Consider the following 16,442-nt stretch of genomic DNA (forward strand, 5'->3'; position numbering starts at 1 on the left):
CGGCTCCGGTGACCATCCAGGCTGTACCTGTGATCGTCCCTCTGGAGCTTGATGTCCAGTAGCCAAGAAGCCAATCCATCCTGCACGCAGGTGAGTTGACTCCTTCTCCCCTCAGTCCCTCGCTGCAGTGATCCTGTTGCCAGCAGGAATCACTGTAACATAAAAAACCTAGCTAAACTTTCTCTAAGCAGCTCTTTAGGAGAGCCACCTAGATTGCACCCTTCTCGGCCGGGCACAAAAATCTAACTGGAGTCTGGAGGAGGGTCATAGGGGGAGGAGCCAGTGCACACCACCTGATCGGAAAAGCTTTACTTTTTGTGCCCTGTCTCCTGCGGAGCCGCTATTCCCCATGGTCCTTTCAGGAACCCCAGCATCCACTAGGACGATAGAGAAATAGGTGCTGCTGACACTTTTTTTGTGTCTCTGATCCTCTGGGCCCCTCTGACCCATGGGGGCCAGTCCCACCCTATCGCCAGGCCTGATCACAGATGTGAGGTACATTAATGCACTTACAGGACGCCATACTTTTACTGTATGTGCATGTGGATCAGATCATAGTAATTCCCAAACAGTGCCTGACTAATAGCGCCACTATTTTTCCTGGATGTTTATATTACACCTTCACAGGTGTTTTGTGATTGGCTTCCTCACAAATAAACACATATTTTGTTCCTACAACTGATTTTTTTTATTTCAATAATACAGGTTGAGTATCCCTTATCCAAAATGCTTGGGACCAGAGGTATTTTGGATATTGGATTTTTCCGTATTTTGGAATAATTGCATACCATAATGAGATATCATGGTGATGGGACCTAAATCTAAGCACAGAATGCATTTTTGTTTCATATACACCTTATACACACAGCCTGAAGGTCATTTTAGCCAATATTTTTTATAACTTTGTACATTAAACAAAGTGTGTGTACATTCACACAATTCATTTATGTTTCTTATACACCTTATACACACAGCCTGAAGGTCATTTAATACAATATTTTTAATAACTTTGTGTATTAAACAAAGTTTGTGTACATTGAGTCATCAAAAAACAAAGATTTCACTATCTCAGTCTCACTCAAAAAAGTCTGTATTTCGGAATATTCCGTATTTCGGAATATTTGGATATGGGATACTCAACCTGTATTACAAAATAGGGCAAATTGTGAAAAGAGGAAAAACTTTATATTTTTCCTAAAATTCTGTCCATGTTTACTGAGCCACCAGCATGATCCATTTTACTCTGGACAAACAACCCTGGTACTCTGGGTGTGGATTATTATATCTACACTGAAAAGGTCTACAGTCAATAGGTCTACCACTAATGGTAGACATGCATTAGGTCAACAGGGTCAAAATGTCGACAGGGTGAAAAGATCGACATAGAATAGGTAGACAGTATGAAAGCTCGACAGGGTCAAAAGGTCAACAGGTTCAAAAGGTTGACATGGAATTGGTAGATAGAAAAAAGGTAGACACAATTTTTTTGTTTTCTTGGGTGTTTTGTGACTTTTCTGCAACAATCAAGCCCTGTTAGTGTATTGTCTCCCTTTGCATGGCTTGCTTCACTTGACTTACTTCGGGCAAGGTGCCTCGCTCTGCTACAGCTGCTCTCGGCACAGGTTACTATTGTCAATCGTAGTCCACGTGGATAATAATGTATGAAAAAGTTGGAAAAAATAAATAAAAAAATAATAAAACACCTCTGTTTACCATATGTGTGTCTACCATTATCATGTCGACCTTTTGACCCTGTCGACCATTTTACCCCTGTCGACCCTTTGAACTGTCTACCGTTTACATGTTGATCTTTTGACCCTGTCGACCTAATACATGTCTACCATTAGTGGTAGACCTATTGACTGTAGACCTTTTTAGTGTTGATCTATAGTCCGGATTCCGGTACTCTGTGGTGTATTTGAACACAGGAAGCTCTCTTTGATACTGACACATGTTTATTTACTGCAGTTTGAACAAGTGTAGTATGGTATGCCGGTGGCCGGGACCCGGTGGCCAGCATACCGGCGCCGGGATCCCGACCGCCAGCATACCGGCGCCGGGATCCCGACCGCCAGCATACCGACAGCTGGGTGAGTGCAAATGAGTCCCTTGTGGGCTTGCTGCACTTGCCACGCTGCAGGCATGGTGGCATGCTATGCATGCCACGCTATTTATTCTCCCTCCAGGGGGGTTGTGGACCCCTAAGAGGGAGAAAAGTTGCCGGTATGCTGGGTGTTGGGATTCTGGCGCCGGTATACTGTGAGCCGGGATCCCAACAGCCGGCAAACTGAATACCACCCATTTGAACTTCAGGATGTTTCACTCGCTATATGTCCCAAAGTTTTTCTTATAACTTTTAAAGTCAGTGATATCATTTAGTGAAATTTGACATGAAAATACCTTGGTCTATAAGAAACAAAAGGAAGTCATATCAAGTGTTGAAAGTGTTCACCATTAGCATCCAGGCCAGCTTGAATGCATTGCTCCATGTTATGGAAGGATTTAACCAACAAAGAGGTGGGGCTGCAGCACAGTCCAAAGTTCAAATAGGGGAGCCACACCAACTGCCAGTGAGTCAGTTTGGGATGACAGTTGGCGGCAGTATGTGTAGCTCCCCTATTTGAAATTTGGACTGCGCGGCAGCACCACCTCTGGAGCCGCCACGGGACACCACAGTACACAACACCACTGTCAAAAGCACGAACAGCTGGCCCTCACTTTGCACATGTACACTTACAACACTTGCTAAGACTTTCTCATAGACCAATATATGTCCATGTCAGATTTCACTAAATTACATCAATTACCTTAAAAGTTATAAGAAAAACGTTGGTGGCCTATAGCGAGTAAAACACCCTGTACAACATTTTGTCCTACACAACAGTACATGGTTTATACAGCATAATGACATAAATCATGTACATATTAATAAGATGCAATGGCAGTTTTAGGTGCGGTCTAGCAGGGTTGTCTGTTCAGGGTGCTGTGGCCTTAGGGTGCAGTCACAGCCACCCTGCAGGTGCCTGCTGCCCGCACATACCCCACACAATAAGAATGACTGCAGCAGGCACCGGGGGCTGCATGTGCGCCTGCCTGCAACAGACAGTGCACTAAGGAGGAGAGCGGGTAGATAGACACTAGAGGTCAAGTAGGTTAGTGTACGGTGGCCATAGCGTTACCAAGGAAGCACGGGAAAGCTGGCCCAGCTGGGAGAAGATGCAGAAATGCATCTTCTGCCATGTGAACCACTGACATTGAGCATGAACCCCATAGCAATGAGCAGGAAACCCCTGGCAATGAACATGAGACCTCTGGCAACAATCAGGAAACCCCTGGCAATGAGCATGGAACCCAGGGCATAGAACCCTTGACAACGACCTTGAAACTCTTGACAATGAGCATGAGATCCCTGGCAATGGGCAGGAAACCCCTAGAAATAAGCAAGAGACCCCTGGCAATGAGTAGGAACCCCCTGGCAACAAGCATAGAACCAAGAGTATGAAACCCTTGGCAATGAGCATGAGACCCCTGGCAACAAGCATAAGACCCCTGACAATGAGCAGGAAACACCTGTCAGTGAGCATGAGACCCCTGGAAATGAGCAGGAAACCTCTGTCAACGAGCATGGAACCCAGAGCATGAAACCCCTGACAACAGGCATGAAACCCTTGGCAATGAGCAGGTAATTTAAAAGTGATTAGAAGCCTTACGGTGGGGCACAATTTGTAAGACAAATTATGATGTGTGGAGCATAAAACGATGTCTGGTATAATGTGTAATGGGCATTACGGTTTGTGGCAGAATGTGTAATGAGCATTACTGTGTGTGGCGTAATGTGTATTGGGCATTACATTGTGTGGCATAATGTGTAATGGGCATTACGTTGCGTGGCATAATATATAATGGGCATTATGGTGTATGGAATCATTTTTAATGTGCCTTACGGTGTGTGACATAATGTGTAAGGGTCAAATAAGAGGAAAAAATACAAATAATACAAATAATGTAATGAATCAGGTTTTTTTCCCCTGTGTTTTTGTTTTTTCATCTTGTATAAGGGACTCTGCCTTGCGTAATTTGTGTAAGGAGCTCTGCTCTACTGTGGTGTAATGTGTGTAAGAGGCTCTAACATGGCCTTCGGCTGTAAAAGCACATTGAAAATATAATAGAAAGCGGCACCTACTAAAGTGCCGCTTTCATACAGGGATGTGCTTTCAACCCATGAAAGCACGCCCTATCAGTGATGCCAGATGTGATTGGCCAGTGGATCTGTCACTGGATCCGCTGCCATCACCCACTGGGTGCGGGCGAATGTGGCGGAGATGCGGGCGGTGGGACGCGGTGTGATGTGGTGGCGGTGCTGGCGTCAGTAGGGCAGGCATGGATCCGAGATCCCTGCCTGCCATTCTGCAGAGATTGGCAGCAGACGCGGTACCCATTTCAAAAAAGGCGCCGCAGCGTCATTTTTAAATTAAAGATGGCCGCCGTGAGCCAATCACGGCTCGCCGCGTCATCGCCCCGTCCCCTCAGGCTGACTTATATAAGTTAGCGCGAGGCAGCGGCTGTCAGTCCGACGGCAGAGGAGGAGCAGTGAAGAGCTCCTGAAGATAGAAGATGCTGTGGAAGTCCTGGATAGACGGCGGCCATGCAAAAGAGCTTAAAGTCTGCCTCCCACCAGGTGAAGACGCCGGAAGCCCTGGGCAGGCGACGGCTATGCAAAAGAGCTTATAGGCCACCGCTTCCCAGGTGAAGATGTCGGAGGAAGACGTCGGAAGCCCTGGGAAGGCGGTGGTTATGCAAAAGAGCTTAAAAGCCGCCGCCTCCCAGGTGAAGACCCTGAATAATAAATTTTATTTTATAACCGTCTTGTATTTATTTTAATATTTTCTTTACAGGTGGACTCCAAGTGCCAGCATGCTGGGGTAGGCTCGCTGGGACCTGTTGGCTGCCTGTAAAGAACAATATTACTCTTCTTTACAGGTGGACTACATGTGCCAGCGGGCCCCTTTATGTCCGGGCATGCTAGCACTTGTGGTTCCCCAAGTGCCGGCATGCTGGGGCGGGCTTGCTGGGACCTGTAGGCCGCCTGTAAAGAACAATATTATAGCATGAACCCTGTACCCACCGCCACCAGGGGTGTGGGGCATAGCACTGGGCTGGTTGTTGCTCAGGAGGGGGGGACCCCTCTGAAATTTTTGGGGTCCCCACATTCTGAGGAGTGCCAACCCTGGGCTGACTGATTTGGGGGGTGTTAATGTTATGGCAGGGGGACCCCATACAGAGTGTCTCCCCTGCTATGGCATTATCCCCCCTGGCTGGTTTAGCCTGTTGTTGGTCTAAGTGATGCAAGGGGGACTCTACGCTTTTTTTTTTGGGGGGGGGGGGGGTTTGGGTAGCAGCAAGTGCCTCCCCAGCCACTGACCTCACGTCACATCACTGCCTGTTAGGATTAGGGCCCCGAGGAGGTTGTGGTGTTAGGTTAGGCACTAGGTAGGGTTAGGATTAGGCTCTAGCCCTAGTCGCCAACCCCTGGAGGGTTAGGGTGGGGGAAGGGGAGGAGGCCCTTGAAAATACTTACCCCCTCCGATGTCAGGATCTTCATTGTCAGGATGCCACTGTCGGACATGTATTCGCCGGCATCCCGAAAGGTACTAATTCATACCGATCCCAGTGTAAGAACCATTACAATAATAAATTGTTGTTTATATTTTAACTGTTTTAGCACCAGAAGTCTGAGAGGATATGAAATTAAGGCCATGTTTCTGTATTTATGGCTGAGGTCAGTTTGGGCTTTCCTTTGGTTCCATAGATTAGCAAATAACTTTTTCATTTAGAAGCAACATACTGTATATGAAGAAACAGGCAAAAACAGAAAAGAAATGATTATTCTCTCCTACAGATGATTTGTTACACAATATACTACACAAATTATTGTATCCCTGCACCATTAATTGATATTTAGCAAGTACAGTTTCATTATCGATTATAATTTATTTACATGTTTGTTTATTTTTTACATTTTCTATCAGTACCTAACATAATTCCAGGTATGGGCCAGAAACAGTTCAAAATAATCATTCTGCCAGTTCAGAATGTACCGCTAGCAATTCTGCATCACCCTGATTTATAGATGGATTTTGAAATTGCTCGTTTCAGTCTGACATTTGGTTATGATAATGCTATTGCCAAGTTGACACAGTAAATAGTCTAACAAAATATACGATTCACATGTCACTGTGATACATAACATTTTTCATTTGATTCTTTTTTTTCTTTGATCTCTTCGGTTAGATATACTGTAGTGATTGTGATTGTGATGAACTATGACAAAAATCCCCACCTGGCAACCATGGTTTCCATAGAGATAATACTGTGGGCAGAAAGGTCTGTGACTCATTCTGTTTTCCATGCTTGGATTCATCCTCAGCAAAGAAGAAATAATGTGTGTCTGGCCTAGGATTACCTTTTAGGTCTTTCTGCTATCTCACTATTTCACTGGCAGCCAGGATAAATGAGTTAATTGCAGTCATCTTATTACATTCAACTTTGTTTCAAAACATAATGGATGTACTATTTGTGTTAACTCAAACACTGCAGTAATAACAAAGGACACAAGTCACCATATTGTGTAAATTGAAAGCAGTGAATCTAGTATTTGGCTATTACTCAATGGTAGGCTTTGAGTGTTTGCAAATGCAGAACAGCTCAAGCTTTTAATGTTCTTCTGTGTCTGATGTTATCAATGACTTGTATAGTAGATGTTTTCCATATTGCCATGTCATTTTTAACCAGTAGTTCTGAAACTGGATAATTGTTCAACTGTTTTTTTTCCTTTCAAGTAACTGAAATCATTAAATTGTTGTCAATGCCTCAGAAGCAGATGTTGCCCTGAGGCATAGATAGAGCACCTACTTATGCACTCCCTCTTTGCACATCCCAATCTGCCTCTCCAGGTACAGCAGGCTGCAAGCATAAGTTATGTACTCTGAAGGTGCATACACACTTGCCGAGAAAATCACTGACATCGATAATTTTCACTCTTCCTGAGCGACGTTGCTCACTTCCTCGGCAAGTGTGTATGTCGCCGCCGATCGATGCGATGCGTTAATGACCCTCGCTATCATCCGTACAGGCAGCTCAATTTAGACTTTCGTCCAAGAGCTGCACGGCTCAGCCATTGCGTGACGTCCCAGAGCAATATGATCGTCATATTACTCAGTGTGTACACCCTGCCGCCGACCGCCCGGCCCGGGAGGGGGAAACACTAGGCGACGTCGCTCATAGAGCACGTCACCTACTGTGTACCCACCTTAACTCCAATAAGGCCCTAGGTAACTAAGTGAACTGTGCTGGAGAGATAGATGATATAAATAAAGATATACTTAATTTAGTTTCTGTGATGGTTTGGCATACATTAACTTCCTTAACTGCAATCCATGTACTGGGCCTAATTCTGAGGTGGGAATAAAAAAAAAGAAAGAAGTAACTGTGCATCTTTGGAAAAACTATATTGCCCTGTTGGTGGGGCAGAGTTAAAATGTGCAGAGAGATTTTGATTTGAGAGGGGTGTGTCCAAACTTAGATCTAAATTCCAGTGTAAAAAAAAAGCGGCTCTGCATATGTGGCCTACATGCAGGGCCGGTGCAAGGTTTCTTGACACCCTAGGCAAAACTTTAGCCTGCTCCACCCCCCCCCCCCCCTGCATGCTTACATAGTGGTGCGTGGTGGATGCCGTACATGCAGGAGTCTGCAATTGTGGGGGTGGGGGCTAGCGGGCAACATGCGGGAGTCTGCAATCGCTGAAGGGGTGGTGGTCAAAAACACGCCTGAGACTGAAATCGCAAGGTGTGTGTGTGTGTGTGTGTGTGTGTGTGGGGGGGGGGGAGGAGGAGGATGTGGGTCTATTCATGATGCAGTGTAAACAGTGGAGAAGTTGCCTATGGCAACCAATCAGTGTTGAGGTAACATTTATAAAGTGTATTCTATACAATTATATAAGCTGATTGGTTGCCATGGGCAACTTCTTCACTGACTTACTTCTCCACACTTTTCACTGCTTCATGAATAGACCCCACAGAAATGTGAAAAGAGAGAGGGTGATCGGGTGAGTGTTAGAGACGGTGGGTGACAGAAAAGTCAGTAGGTGACAGGGAGAGGGTGACAGGAGAGAGAGCGGACGGGAAAAGGGTAACAGCAGGGAGAGGCAGTGGGAGAAGGGTAGAGAGTGAAGCTAGGGACAGGCAGTGACCAGTGAGTGGAGGAAGGTGACAAGCAGAGGGTGAAAACAGAGGGTGACATTGAGAGGGTGAGAGTCACTGGGTAACAAGCGAGAGTGGTGATGGGGAAATGGTGAACAACAGGAAGAGTGTAATAGAAGAGAGGTGACGGAGTGAGGGCAATACCCCTTTTACACCGCCAGCATATAACACGGATTATTGCACTTGAAGGTGCATAACCCGTGTTGCTGGCTGGTGTAAAAGGTTCGAGTTGGAATAATCCGGGTCGAGTGACCCGGTATTCCAACTCGGGTGGTTTGCAGGGTTGAACACGTGTTCAACTCGGCAAACTTTGCAGTGTACAGTGAATGTGCGGGCGGCGCTTGGAGATCATGTGATCTCCAAGTGCCACCCCCGCCGCGTCACTGGCAATATGCCGGGTTGGCGAGTGCAGTGGGAAAGGGAGCTGACGCAGGGCGCAGCCGGGTAGCACCCGTGTCAGGCTCCCGGCTGCGACCCGCGCTGTTGGTCTAAAAGCGGTATAAGAGTCAGTGAGTGATAGGGAGAGGGTCTCAGGAGAGAGGTGACGGGCGGGGAGAGGCAGTGGGTGATAGGCAGTGGGAAACTGCATTAATTAAAAAACAAAAACACATTAATATGCCACTCCCCCATACAAATTTTTAATATACCGTCCCCCCCTCCCCTGCACACATTAATATACCACCACCCCCTCCCCTGCATACATTAATACACCACCATACCACCCCCCTCCCCTGCACACATTAATATACCCCCCTCCCCTGCACACATTAATATACCCCCCTGCACACACTAATATACCACCCCACCTCCCCTGCACACATTAATATACCCCCCTGCACACACTAATATACCACCCCACCTCCCCTGCACACACTAATATACCCCCCCTCCCCTGCACACATTAATATACGCCCCCTCCGCTGCACACACCAATATACCACCCCCCCTCCGCTGCACACACTAATATACCACCACCCCCTCCGCTGCACACACTAATATACCACCCCCCCTCCGCTGCACACACTAATATACCCCCCCCCCCTCCGCTGCACACACTAATATACCACCCCCCCCTCCGCTGCACACACTAATATACCACCACCCCCTCCGCTGCACACACTAATATACCACCCCCCCCCTCCGCTGCACACACTAATATACCACCCCCCCTCCGCTGCACACACTAATATACCCCCCTCCGCTGCACACATTAATATACCCCCCTCCGCTGCACACACTAATATACCACCCCCCCTCCGCTGCACACACTAATATACCACCCCCCCTCCGCTGCACACACTAATATACCACCCCCCTCCGCTGCACACATTAATATACCACCCCCCTCCGCTGCACACATTAATATACCACCCCCCTCCGCTGCACACATTAATATACCCCCCTCCGCTGCACACACTAATATACCACCCCCCTCCGCTGCACACATTAATATACCACCCCACTCCGCTGCACACATTAATATACCCCCCTCCGCTGCACACATTAATATACCCCCCTCCGCTGCACACATTAATATACCCCCCTCCGCTGCACACATTAATATACCCCCCTCCGCTGCACACATTAATATACCCCCCTCCGCTGCACACACTAATATACCCCCCTGCACACACTAATATACCCCCCTCCCCTGCACACATTAATATACCACCCCCCCTCCCCTGCACACACTAATATACCCCCCTGCACACACTAATATACCACCCCCCCTCCCCTGCACACACTAATATACCCCCCTGCACACACTAATATACCACCCCCCCTCCCCTGAACACATTAATATACCCCCCTGCACACACTAATATACCACCCCCCCTCCCCTGAACACACTAATATACCACCCCCCCCCCTCACCTGCACACACTAATATACCACCCCCCCCTCCCCTGAACACATTAATATACCACCACCCCCCCTCACCTGCACACATTAATATACCACCCCCCCTACCCTGCACACACTAATATACCACCCCCTCCCCTGCACACACACACACTAATATACCACCCCTCCTCCCCTGCACACACTAATATACAACCCCCCCCCCCCTCCCCTGCACACACTAAAATTACCAGTTTCCCTCATTAGCAGCAGAATGTACCTGAGTCTGTGCTCCCCCGTATGGTATGGCTTTCTGATAGACCTGCTGGGCTGCTGCTCCTCACGTCTGAAGGCTCCTCTCCTCTCTCACAGTCACATGTGCACCAAGTGACTTCCTGTTCCTGTCCATGCAGGAAGCAAACTCAGCAGAGCGTCCGGCTTCTGTATGAGCACACTGCAGCATGTGGCTGCAAAGGGAAAATAAAAGTGCCCTGGCCCTGGGGGTGGGGGGGTGGTAAGGGTGCAGTGCAGGCAACATGCCTGAGCCCTCAAGTGAATATGTGAGGCGCTATCACGGAGGTGGGGGGCGACAGATTTGTAGAGACAGCATTTTCTCATCAGTGTGTTCTGCCGCCCTCCAGTGGCCGGCGCTCATAGGCAGCTGCCTAAAGCTGCCTAGTGATAGCGCCGGCCCTGCCTACATGCAAAAGCATACAGTATTTACCCTGCATTCAAATAAGTACTAAGTAAGAAAATAATAAATAAGGAAACAAAATAAATGTATTTGCACCTCTTGCACTCTGAGCTGGATATAGGCCCCATGGGGCTCTTGGCAAGATAGTCATTTGGGGCCCTATAAATATATATATATATATATATATATCCATACAGCGTAACGCCGGCACTCTGGATGCTCCCTAGGGCTTGCTTACTCTGGTGCCCTCCATCTGGGTTTGGCAACCCCCATATGTAGATCAAAAAATGAGGCGGCACTCAGAGATTTGTTGAAAAGCAAACAGGTGTGTATTCAAATCATCACATCACATCAACATTTCAGGGAGCAAATCCCCTTCATCAGGATGAACAAACAGTGCAGAAAGTGAAATATATAGACAGACTCACCCAAGGAGACTTCCCACTGCACATCACCGCAGTCCCAGCATACCTGGCTCCGCCTCCCTCACTTCCGGGTATGTCACTTCCTGCGGAAGTGACAAAACGGGTCCCTGGCTGGTAACCACGGTGATGCTGTAAACAAAACAGAGGATCCTCAATGGGACCAATAATCAGCACTCCGTGACAGAAATTTCTAAGACATTATGTCTTATTCTATATTATAATTCATCAAAAAAGCTTATTTAGAGTAAGACCCACTCTGGGGTTAGAAAGTGCATCTAGTGCTTTTGGAAGCCACCTGGCTTAACATTAAAGGTGCATAAAGTAAACATCAGGTAAAATTTATAAAGTGGCTCTGTGTAAAGTGTATTAAAAGCGCTGATTCATATCCACATGAAAATTCCTCCTTAGTGCATTACCAAATTACATAAAAAGCACTTAGTGACATAAAGTTAAAAAAGAGAGAACATATAAACATTACACAGATGTACTGACAAGGCATAAAAACAATAAAACTGCACCTCTTTTTGTAAACAACAGCAGTACATTTAGTAACAGCACCACTTAGTGTGAAAACTTGTTCAATATAACTTAGCAGTCATTACTTTCAGATTGATAAACATACATTTTCGCCGTTTAAAGGAAGTGGCTAAGGCCCAGTGTCTCATTCAGCCCTTTTGGTCGTACAGTATCCAATCTATGGATCCACCTAGATTCTAATTGGAGTAATTTTTTGGCTCTGTTACCCCCGCCCCCCCCCCCCCCCGTATGGATTCAGGCACGTGATCTATAATGCGATATTTTAAAGTGGCCATATTATGTTTCCATAACGCAAAATGCCGTGCCACTGGTTGTTCACTGTTACCCGTTTCTATGGCAGCACGAATGGCCTGCCGGTGCTGTGCCATACGGACTTTAAACTGGCACTCCGTCTTGCCCACATAATATAGCCCACATGGGCAGATGATCACATAGACCACAAACTTGGGGTGACAGGATAAAGGCCAATTAATTGTGTATTTTTTAGCCGTGTGAGGGTGCAGAATAACATCACTAGCTGACATATATGTGCATGTAGTGCACCCTATACACTTGAAACAGCCATTACCACGACTTAAAAAGTGTTTGGGGGCTTGATTTTTAAATTTACTCAGGTCTGTTTTTAAAACCTGGGGGTAAATTTACTAAGATTCGTGTTTTCCCGTTTGAGGTCAAAGTTCAATCACGAATGACATCGAAAGTGTAAATATGCAACTTTTTGAATTGATTACGACTAATTTACTAAGCTGCCGTATTCTGCATTTTCGGGTTTTCCGATGTCGATGTCATTCGTTTTTTTAGGCAGTGTTTTACGTGAGTGACTTGTAAAACACTGCCGACTTTAATACAATGAATCTCGGCCGGATCAGAGAGATCCGTGCTGGGCTTCATTGTGCACCTTGTTAAAAAAAAAAAAAATGTTTAAACTTTAAAAAAAAATTGCGTGGGGTCCCCCCTCCTAAGGCAAACCAGCCTCGGGCTCTTTGAGACGATCCTGGTTGCAGAAATATGGGAAAAAAATGGACAGGGGTTCCCCCATATTTAAGCAACCAGCATCGGGCTCTGCGCCTGGTCCTGGTTCCAAAAATACGGGGGACAAAAAGAGTAGGGGTCCCCCGTATTTTTGAAACCAGCACCGGGCTCCACTAGCTGGACAGATAATGCCACAGCCGGGGGTCACTTTTATTCAGTGCCTTGCGGCCGTGGCATCAAATATCCAACTAGTCACCCCTGGCCGGGGTACCCTGGGGGAGTGGGGACCCCTTCAATCAAGGGGTCCCCCCCCCAGCCACCCAAGGGCCAGGGGTGAAGCCCGAGGCTGTCCCCCCCATCCAATAGGCTGCGGATGGGGGGCTGATAGCCTTTGTGAAAAGTGATTGATATTGTTTTTAGTAGCAGTACTACAAGGCCCAGCAAGCCTCCCCCGCAAGCTGGTACTTGGAGAACCACAAGTACCAGCATGCGGCGGAAAAACGGGCCCGCTGGTACCTGTAGTACTACTACTAAAAAAATACCCCAATAAAGACAACACACACACACCTTGAAAGTATAACTTTAATACATCCATCCACACCTCCATATACACATACTTACCTTATGTTCCAACGCAGGTCGGTCCTTTTCTCCAGTAGAATCCATGGTGTACCTGTTGAAAAAATTATACTCACATAATCCAGTGTTTTCGGCTCCTCTGTAAATCCTTTTGTAATCCACGTACTTGAAAAAATAAAAAAACGGATACCCGACCACGAACTGAAAGGGGACCCATGTTTTCACATGGGACCCCTTTCCCCGAATGCCAGAAACCCACTCTGACTGATGTCTAAGTGGGTTTCTTCAGCCAATCAGGGAGCGCCACGTTGTAGCACCCTCCTGATCGGCTGTGTGCTCCTGTACTGTATGACAGACGGCACACGGCAGTGTTACAATGTAGCGCCTATGCGCTCCATTGTAACCAATGGTGGGAACTTTCAGTTCAGCGGTGAGGTCACTTTCGGTCAACCGCTGACCAATGGGCTGCGGATGGGGGGGACAGCCTCGGGCTTCACCCCTGGCCCTTGGGTGGCTGGGGGGGGGACCCCTTGATTGAAGGGGTCCCCACTCCCCCAGGGTACCCCGGCCAGGGGTGACTAGTTGGATATTTGATGCCACGGCCGCAAGGCACTGTATAAAAGTGACCCCCGGCTGTGGCATTATCTGTCCAGCTAGTAGAGCCCGGTGCTGGTTTCAAAAATACGGAGGACCCCCTACTCTTTTTGTCCCCCGTATTTTTGGAACCAGGACCAGGCGCAGAGCCCGATGCTGGTTGCTTAAATATGGGGGAACCCCTGTCCATTTTTTCCCCATATTTCTGCAACCAGGATCGGCTCAAAGAGCCCGAGGCTGGTTTGCCTTAGGAGGGGGGACCCCACGCAATTTTTTTCCTGAAAATTTAGAACATTTCCCCCCCCTTCCCACTGAAAAACATGCACGGATCTCATGGATCCGTGCATGCCTATACAAACACGGGATAAAAAAGCAGGTCTGTTTTTTTTTAGCACTTTTTCACGATTTGTATTTTATCACGGCAGTGTTTGGCTATTGTCGGCAGTGTTTGTGTTTTGCACTTTTTAGTAAATTCACGATTTCTAGCAAATTGCAGGCGTATTTGACCGATGGTGTATTGATTCGTGATTTTTTCCTAGGACTTCCAAAATATTACGAATGCCCTCATCACTGCCGTGATTTTTGCTTAGTAAATTACCGAGATGACACTTTGATGAAAAAACGGCATCTCGGTCAAAATCGGGACCTTAGTAAATATACCCCCTGGTCTTTAATGTTTCTTCCCCGTCTGTAGCTGGGCATAATGGCTGTATCCTTCAGCATTTTTAACTCAGGGTCAGAGGTAATTACGGGCCACAGGGATTTTGCCTTTTTGCTGGTGTACCTATTTTTAGTGTCGTAAGTATTCACCTATGGTATTTTCTCCCGTGTCTTTCTACTAGACTCTTTGAGTGTCAAATCTGTTCTCTCTTGTGCAGTGGCGTAGCTAGAAGTTTTTCTCCCCCAAGCCAAAAAATTCTTCGGCGCCCCCCCCCCCCCCCATCCCCCATAATTGGCACTATTAAAGGGACAAACATGCGCGTGCGCCGCAAAAAGGGTGTGTGGCTTTGTTGGAATGGGCATGGCTTTGCATAAAGGGGCGTGGCATTGCAGGAAAAGACTTCCTTATACCCCAGTTTTGCAACCTGCACGCCCAGACGTTAGCCACCACAGGAAAGAAAAATAATCCTGATTCATGCCCCTTACATTATTTGTCATTTTTCCTCTTTATAGTAATGTCCAGTATACATTATGCCACATACTGCAATGGCCCTCAGACATTATTCCACACACAATAATGCACATGACACAATATGCACACACCATAATGCCCCCGACACATTATGCCACACACCGTAATGCCTGTGACACATTATGCCACACACAGTAATGCCTGTGACACATGACGACAGGAATCGCAATGCCCGTTATACATTATGCTACACACTGCAATGCCCCTGATACATTATAGCACATACAATGTCTGTGACACATTATGCCACACACCGTAATGCCTGTGACACATTATGCCACACACCGTAATGCCTGTGACACATGACGACAGGAATCGCAATGCCCGTTATACATTATGCTACACACTGCAATGCCCCTGATACATTATAGCACATACAATGTCTGTGACACATTATGCCACACTGTAATGCCTGTGACACATTATGCCACACACCGTAATGCCTGTGACATATGACGACAGGAATCGCAATGCCCGTTATACATTATGCTACACACTGCAATGCCCCTGATACATTATAGCACATACAATGTCTGTGACACATTATGCCACACCGTAATGCCTGTGACACATTATGCCACACACCGTAATGCCTGTGACACATGACGACAGGAATCGCAATGCCCGTTATACATTATGCTACACACTGCAATGCCCCTGATAGATTATAGCACATACAATGCCTGTGACACATTATGACACACACTGCAATGACCCTGAGACATTATACCACATACCACAATGCCCGTGATATAGTATACAACACACAGTAATGCCTGACATATACCGCAATGCCCGTTATACATTATGCCACACTGCAATGACCCTGAGACATTATACCACATACCACAATGCCCGTGATATAGTACACAACACACCGTAATGCCTGACACATTATGACACACACCGCAATGTCCGTGATACATTATGCCACACACTGCAATGACCCTGAGACATTATACCACATATCACAATGCCCGTGATATAGTATACCATACACCGTAATGCATGTGACACATACCGCAATGCTTGTTATACCCTATGCCACACTGCAATGCCCCTGAGACATTATACCACATACCACAATGCCCGTGATATAGTATGCCACACACCGTAATGCCTGTGACACATTATGACACACACCGCAATGTCCGTGATACATTATGCCACACACCGTAATGCCCATTACACATTAAGTCCTACAGTAAGGCTTCTAATTACTTTTAAATTACCTGCTCGTTGCCAGGGGTTTCATGCTCTTGGTTCCATGCACGGTGCCAGGGGTTTTCATGCTCAGGGTGTCATGCTCGTTGCCAGGGGTTTCATGCACTGGGTGTCATGCTCATTGC

General features: G+C 46.9%; 1 long non-coding RNA gene across 3 annotated transcripts in view; it reads right to left on the reverse strand.

Annotated features, from left to right (window-relative positions):
• LOC134893460 (uncharacterized) overlaps window positions 1–11,327 on the reverse strand; it is a 130,980-nt gene extending 119,653 nt beyond the window's left edge. For 2 of the 3 annotated variants that reach the window (XR_010171680.1, XR_010171677.1), the window contains exon 1: window positions 11,223–11,327. This is a non-coding gene — a long non-coding RNA (uncharacterized LOC134893460). Of the gene's footprint in view, window positions 1–10,380; window positions 10,556–11,222 lie in introns of those variants that run through there. The other variant, XR_010171678.1, reaches the window with a different exon arrangement.
• Between the last annotated feature and the right edge of the window lie 5,115 nt (window positions 11,328–16,442).

This window comes from Pseudophryne corroboree, chromosome 1, assembly GCF_028390025.1.
Source record: "Pseudophryne corroboree isolate aPseCor3 chromosome 1, aPseCor3.hap2, whole genome shotgun sequence".
NCBI classification, from domain to species: Eukaryota; Metazoa; Chordata; class Amphibia; order Anura; family Myobatrachidae; genus Pseudophryne; species Pseudophryne corroboree.